The following is an 8192-nucleotide window of genomic DNA, read 5'->3' as shown; positions in this document are numbered from 1 at the left end:
TTGTCCTTTCCTATTCCTTCAGACTTCTTCCAAGAATTCCTTTCACTTCAGCCCCCCAGGCTGAGGGCAATTGTAAAAAGACCTGCAGAGGTGGCACAGTGAATAGAGTACTGGCCCTAGAGTCAGAAGCATCTGAGTTCAAATCCAATCTCAGACACTTAATATTTCTTTAGCTGTGTGTGACCTTCGGCAAGTCACTTAATCCTATTTCCCTGCAAAAACAAAAAAATAAAAATAAAAGATCAGCAGAGGGGCATTTGGAGAACTCCAGGCCCAGATGCAAACAGAAAGGACATTTCACAAGTGTCTAAAAGCAGAATCTATAACCATCCTGAGCTTAATCATAGGAATCATGACATTTCTATCAGAACCCAGCAAAGGTCGTCCCTGAACCCCACTCCCCCATTTCCTATCACCTTTCCCTGCACTGAATTGTTTTCCCTTCTAGGGAATCAGCACCCCTCAGTCTCTCTTGTCCTTTCTTTCTGCTCTGTAGAGCTGACTGTCACAATACCCTCAGCTCATTAAGACATTATCCACATTGGCCCATAGACAATGAGGATTTCAGCTAGTAACCTTAATCAGTACTTAATAGGAGCCCACTTCTATATAGTATTTTTTTTAGGTTTTTGCAAGGTAAACGGGGTTAAGTGGCTTGCCCAAGGCCAAACAGCTAGGTAATTATTAAGTGTCTGAGGCTGGATTTGAACTCAGGTACTCCTGTCTCCAGGGCCGGTGCTTTATCCACTACGCCACCTAGCCGCCCCCACTTCTATATAGTATTAAGGTTTATAAAATGATTACTTCTCAACCTCCAGAGGAAAGTAAAGTATCATTATCTTCCTTTAAAAGATGAAGAAATAAATTTTTAAAATGACATTTATTATCAAAGGCATCATGATTACATCATATGTTTAATGCTACCTTTTTTTTTTACAAATTATTACTAATGAGGTACAGTGGAAAAAGCGCTGGGCTAAGTGTCTGAAAACTGAGATTCTAGAAGTTTCAAATGCAATTCTGCTACCCACAGTTATCAGAGTAACCTTGAACACGGCACTTTTTCTCCTGGGGCCTCCCTTTCTTAATCATAAAATGAGAGGGTTGGTTTCTAAGGTCACTTCCAGCTTTAATAATCTATGAAACTGTTTTCTAGATGATTGAAAACTTTTTTTAATACTCTCTTATCTTTTCTTGTTTCTAATACTTCACCCCTTCCATTTTCATTTCCTTTGAATCACTTAAGGATGGAAGTTTAACTAGTGTTGTCCCAGAGTGACTAAAGCGATGGTTTATCTTAGGCAAATCATTTCACATTTCTGGGCTTCAGTTTCCTCCTCTAAAAAAATAGATATGATCTGAATGTCCTCTGAAGGTTTTTCCCCCAACTCATAAAAATAAATTGCATTTAATTCTATCTTTTGGAATTGAAGTGCTGAAATTACAATGCAGACAGCGGATCCTGGTCTCTCCTTTTTCTGCCTCAATGCTGCCCTCTCTTGACTATCAGAGGTATTCACAGCCCTGTCCTTAAGACAGAATTTTAACTATTTTGATATCTAACATCCCTCTGAGAGAGGGATGTAAGGGGAATGAGTATTAGCTGTCCCCCAGAAGCCTGGATGAACCACAAGAAGCCTCAGTAGTGAATGACTTTCTGAGAGACAGAATTGAAGTGGTCTTACTATGGTTGGTAAAAGTTTATCTGTGCCAAAGCAGTGACAACCCAAGAATCCCTGTGGTATACAGTTGCACCAATTTACTGGATGGTCAGTAGAGGATTTATAAACCTCTTATTAGGTCTGATAGATGGCAGCTTTCTTATCTAGGATCATAATCATCTTTGCTATAGGAAAAGGGGAGGAAATGAGTATTTATATCTAACCTACTATGTGTGATACTATTTTACAAATATCTCAAATGATCATAAAAATACTCAAGTACTCTAGAACCCGCAAAGTTTAGATCTCCAAACCTCAGTATGGTTTTAGAGGTGAATTCTTTAAGAGTGAGTCAATTCTGCATTTTGTAGAAATTCTTCATGTAATTGTACAAATAGAATTTATATCAGATTGCTGGATACCACAGGGAGGGGAGGAAAAGGAAGGTGATAGAAAAATATGGAAATCAAAAGCTCAAAACAACATGAATGCTGAAAACCATCTTTGCATGTAATTGGAAAAATGAAATAACTTAAAAATGCTTCATATCATGAAAGTATAAGAGAATAATTCATCATTCATTATCATTTAATCTCACATTATTTTCTATAGTTATGTTTTTATATATTTATATGCTTTGTCTCCCTGACTAGACTGTAAACTCTCCATGAAAGGCAACCAGGTAATTTCTTTCTCTTGTATCAACCCCATTCCAGAGGCATATGTGGAAAATGTGTACAAATAAGGTATTGGACATAGTTGTGGGGTATGTAAAAATTTAAGTTAAAAAAAATTTAAGTTATTGACATAAAAGGGCTCAGCTCAGAGCATGGACAGTTTCAAAGGGGAGATGTGTCCAAAGGATCTACCCTCTTAGCAGCAAGTAAAGGGCTCATAGAAAGAAGTCATTAAATATTGAGTATCAACAAAAAAAATGTTGAATCAGTAATATATAAGCAGTCATGGATCAATAGTCTACTTGTACTAGCATTTTAGGTGCTGAAAAACAAGGTGCGCATTCCTTTTCTCCATTTTAGACCAAGTTCTTGTGACAGGTGAGGTAGTATGGATATTGAAATGGGGGAGACATTCCCATCTTCAAAAACATCTCAAACAATGACAATAACAATTATCATGTATATAGTATTGAAGTTTACAAAGCACACTTCTGAACATTTATTTCATTTCTATTATATACAACAGACACTGAAAAATTCAAAGACAAAAATTAGACCCTTGTCCTCAAGAATCTTACATTCTATGGAAAGAAGCAATGTGTACACAATTAAGTAAGTGCAAAATATACTTAGAATCATTTTGAAATAAGGAAAGTACTACCAACTAGTATTATCAAGATGCAGAGCTAAGATAGATATAAAAACTTAAAAGACACATGGTCTCTAACCTGATAGACTTTACTTCAGTAGGGAATAACACAAAACCACAATATTGAACCATTCATGCATCAGAGAGGAGCAAAACAAAGTGTTTGCCTCATAATCATCCCATGAATACAAATCCTAGTACAAATAGTCTCATTTTACAGATAAGAAAGCAAATTCAGAGAAGTTAATTGACTTACCCATTATCACCCTTTTAACTTAAAATTTGGTATTTGAAGTCAGTACCCCTGACTCTAGATCCAGTGCCCTTGCTTCTTTCCAAGATAAAACTTAAATATAGCAAATAGGTACTAATCCAGAACAACCCAAATAATAGATATTATGATATTATTGTATGTATATAAATGCTTAAAAGATGTGAAGTTTGAAATGATTGGAAAAACCAAGGCCATGGGACATCCTTGCACAAGTCTAAAAAAAATTTGCCCTGCCTCTCCTTCCTCTAGAAGCTTGTTTGGACTGGGTTTCTATGAAATTGTGGAAAATTATGTACATCACATTCTTGACTCTTGGGGAGATAGGGAGATGAGGGGAAAGGAGAGAAAGAGAAGGGAAGGGAGATTCATAACACACACTCCCAGGAAACAGTTTGAGTGACTTCTCAATTTCCCTCTCTGGTTGTTGGCCTCAAATCTAATATTGGACCAAAAAACCATTTCTGGCACTAAGCCTTATCCCTGTTTCCATGGCTGAAGAAGTCATTTCCAGTGCCTCAGTCTGAGCTGCACCCAGAGTCTATTGAAATCTGAATGTAGGGTCAGAATTGTTTATTATACAACAATTAAAACAGGAAAATATGCAAAGCCTTCATTCAGAGGAATCCGGCTATTGTTAAGTCAGAAAATGATTTTTGTTTCTAAATAAAAAGTACATTTGTGCTTTACAAAAAATATACACACATCTGGCTGTGTCTATACAGTCACAAAGGAAAATGAATTAGCCAGTTTATTTGATCGACGTAAATAGCCAATCTGAAAAAGTGTTCCTTCAGCATGATTTTTCCTGATCAATTGTTTACATGTCTCAGATGAACCAAACTTCACTTCATTTTGTTTTATGGCTCTATAAAATGTCCCTGTCTCTCCCTACCACCACCACCACCACCACCCCACAAAAAAAAAAAAGACCACATAACTACAGTAAAATTGGACCCAGACAGGAAAGCTTTCCTTCTTGTCTGATCTGGCCATTTTGGCCTCAGTTTACATAACAAAAAAAGGAAGCAGACTTTAAGATCATTCATTGGTGATCTTAATCAGTGCAGACAGCAGAATTAGTTAATAGACTTGAAGTCTTAAACTAGACTTTAAAAAACTAAAAAAGTCTCCCTTTGTGCTAATGTAATGTTAAATGAAGCTTATGTGTCAAGACTTTCTCTCTACTGAAGCTTACCAAGACCCTTTCCTCTTCAGAAGCCAGGAAGAGCTTAGTTGTATTGTTCCAGATAGAATATGATCTTTTATCTCAAAGTTAGCATGTGCAAACAGAACTCATTATCTTTATTTCAAATCCTCTGCTCTTGAGATCTTCACTAATAATTTTTTTGTAAAGCACCTTGCATTGTTTATTATCTTTTTTTTTTTGCAAAACATCTTACTATAGTAATAATGTTGTGGAAAAAACACAGAAGCACAAAAATATAGACAATGAAAAATAGTATGCTTGGATCTGCATGTAGACTCATCAGTTCTCTGGAGGATAGCATTTTTTAGCATGAGTTGTTTGTTACTGTATTGCTGCAAATAGCTAAGCCATTCACAGCTGATCATCATACAATATTATTGTTATTATGTACAATGTTTTCCTGGTTTTGCTCACTTCACTTTGCATTAGTTCATATAGGTCTTTCAAAGTTTTTCTGAAATCATTCTGGTCATCATTTCTTACATAACAATAATATTCCATCATAATCATTTACCACAATTTGTTCAGTCATTCCTCAGTTAAAGTTCAGTCATTCCCCCCACGACCACCAATTTCCAATTCTTTGACACCACCAAAAGAATTGCTTTAAATATTTTTGTACAAAAAAGTCCTTTCCCCTTTGGGATGGGTGGGCAGAGATTTCCCTATTACTTCTGAGAGCAACACCATCCTCTCAGTCATCAAAGCTTACAGTCTTGGTGTCATATTCAACTCTACTCTTTCACTTATCCTACATATCTACATTACAAAGGGTGTAATTAAGAGGGAATTGTTTTGAAATACTGTGTATACCTATTTACATGTTCAAATAGCTAGAGATAAAATTATTGAAATAAATAATTTCCAAGGTTCCTTCCAACCTTAAATCCCATAACTGTTTGAGATATAATCTAAGATTTTATTGGACAGCTCTCTCTCTCTCTCTCTCTCTCTCTCTCTATATATATATATATATATATATATATATATATGCATTCATATATCAAAATGGAAAACCTAATACAAGTGTCAACTGTTATTGTTACTTGATACTTCACATATAAACAATCTCAGGATAGATTTTTCATTCAGTCCCCAAAGAATTCTTCCTATAGCTGAAGGGGTCCATCAAAATAATAATGAGTGAGAAGAATTCCCTTTTGCAAAGCTCAGTCTTTCAGAGACAGTTCTCCAACCACGTGCTCAAGTCAGACTTAGTCCAGGTTGATCCAGGCTTCAGTTCATGAAATGAGGGTGTTTGTAGCAATCACATCTACTACCCTAATTAACACAGAGGACCTTGAAATTGTTGATTCTTCCTGCTAAGCCAGGACCTTGATTCCAGGAGCTGTTGCCCTGACAACTATAAGGACAGCAGCAGAAATAGGTCCCTTCTCCCCAGCCTCCAGGTGTCAAGGAGAGACACTGAGAATTTAGTCAAGGATGCCACCATATGTGCTTAGAGACAAGGTCCTTTCCTGAGGACAGGGAGGTAAGAAGGCAGGAGAAATGAAGTCTCATCTGGAAGTTTTCCTCTTAACCAAGAAAAAATTATTGAGCATCTATTATGTTCAAGGTGCTATGAAGAAAATTAAAAAAGCTAAGACCCAGCAGCAGTGAATCTGTTGTTTTATAGCTCCATAGGATTTAAGGAGTGGAGGAAATGACCTTCTCCCCAGTATTTTGCTCACCTCATTCAGGTTAAGATTGGGCTTGAGTCTCTTTAAAACTAGCCAGATTAGGAGAAATGAAAAAAAAAAGAAATTCATCTTCAGCACATCACTATTTCACATACTATTTGAAGAAAGAAGGAACTTTAGAAATTTTACAACTGAGGTCTAAAGAAAAGAAATTACCTCAAGATGTCTGTTCCCAATTCATATCCAAGATTATTTCTGCTATGTCAGCGGCAATCAAAGTGTAATCTGGGTACTCTAAAAGTCCTTAAGACCCTTTCAAAAGATCCAAGAAATCAAAATTATTTTCACAATAATTTACATTTTAATCTCTTTTTTAAATTTGATTTTTAATTTTATTTTATTACATTTTAAGTTATGAACTGTTTCCCTCCCTACAATAGAGAAGATCACTATTTGACCCAGATTTGTGGGGGGGGGGGGTATCTGGGGAGAGAGAGAGAGAGAGAGAGAGATACATATGTGTGTGTGTGTGTGTGTGTGTGTGTGTGTGTGTATAGTAACATTGTGCATACTCTATAAATTCTTTCTCTGGAAATGTATAGTATTTTTCTTCATAAGTCCTTTGTAGTTGATTTAAGTATTTAGAATATCCATAACTTGGTTTTTCACAATTATTCTTCAAATAATATTGCTGTTTCAATATAGAACATTCTCTTAGTTCTACTCATTTCACTTTTCATTATTTCAAGCAAGTATTTCCATGTTTTTTTCTAAAATCAACAAGTTCATCATTTCTTACAGCACAGTAATATTCCATCACATTTTATAATATAATAAATATACATAAATAAAACTCATATAAACAAAACAGGTTCTCAATGATTTTTCAATGGGTAAAAGAGTCTTGAGACCTTTGATAACTACTGTGCTCTAATATCCTATTTCTGGTAAAGACCATTCTTAATATCATTAAGGTGAGGATCTCAACTAGAAGATAACTTACAATTTAATAAAATAACCAACAAAGCTATAAGTACTTGGAGCCAAATGAGTAAATAAGTGTTTTGAGAGGGTACCAGAATCTAATCAACTTAAGTGTTACCCAGACCATGAGGACATCTATTGCCCCTGCCCTTCTGCACCTAACCCTTAAGTGCTTATGTCCAGCCTTCTCAACCTCCCACCATGGAACTTATCCTTGGCTATTCCTAACCACATGCAAAAATAAAGCTGCTACAAAGGTGATCAAGGTGATCAAGGTGATCGAGGCTATCCCTTACCCAAAGTCTCCTTTCCTTGTTAATGATTTCAGAAGCATGAGGATAACCAAATTGGTTGTGTCCAGAAGCAGATGAGTGGAGAAAGCTATTATCTGGAAAGACATCCTCCAGGGGACATCCTCAGCTAGAAGTAGAGAAGCCCTATTTCCAGGTTCATTTTCAGAAGTCTCTTTTAATAGTTCTAATAGTTTAATAATTTAATAGTTTAATAATTGCCATATTGGCTGTGGCCAACATACAGGAGCTGAGAGCAGAACCATTTTGCAGCAAATTTGTAAAGGGAGATAAATTAGTCCTTGGACCCCATTCTTCCCACACACACTTTTTTCTGTCCTCACTTTTCAGAACCTGCCAAATCTCTTGCGGGCTATCCTCTGCCCAAAAGGTTCAATTGTTAGGGCCATGGCCAATGACTCCATCCCCATCACACTCACTTCCCAAGAAACTTAGGTCAAATCCCAAAATAGCTTTCCTTTCAGTTAGCACTAATGTATCGATATAATTCACAATTTACTGTTAATATATGAGAAAGAATATTTTTAGCCATTGCAAGGAATTTTAACAAGGATCTTGTTTCCAAGGTCTTAATATGTAAGAATGAATAGTAGAGGGGCATTTAGGTGATACAGAGGCTAGAGAACAGGTCTTAGAATCAGACCTGATTTCAAAACCAAATTCAGACACTTAGTACCTATATGACCCTGGACAAGTCACTTTAACCTTGATGGTCTTCCAAAAAACCCAAAACTGAATAGTTGATTTAATTCAGTGATAGAGCAGAGCAGTGTATGTCTGGGACCAGGA

The sequence above is a fragment of the Macrotis lagotis genome, chromosome 1 (genome assembly GCF_037893015.1).
Source record: "Macrotis lagotis isolate mMagLag1 chromosome 1, bilby.v1.9.chrom.fasta, whole genome shotgun sequence".
In the NCBI taxonomy this organism is placed as follows: domain Eukaryota; kingdom Metazoa; phylum Chordata; class Mammalia; order Peramelemorphia; family Peramelidae; genus Macrotis; species Macrotis lagotis.
The sequence above is the reverse complement of the archived record's forward strand: the minus strand, read 5'-3'. Positions refer to the sequence as shown.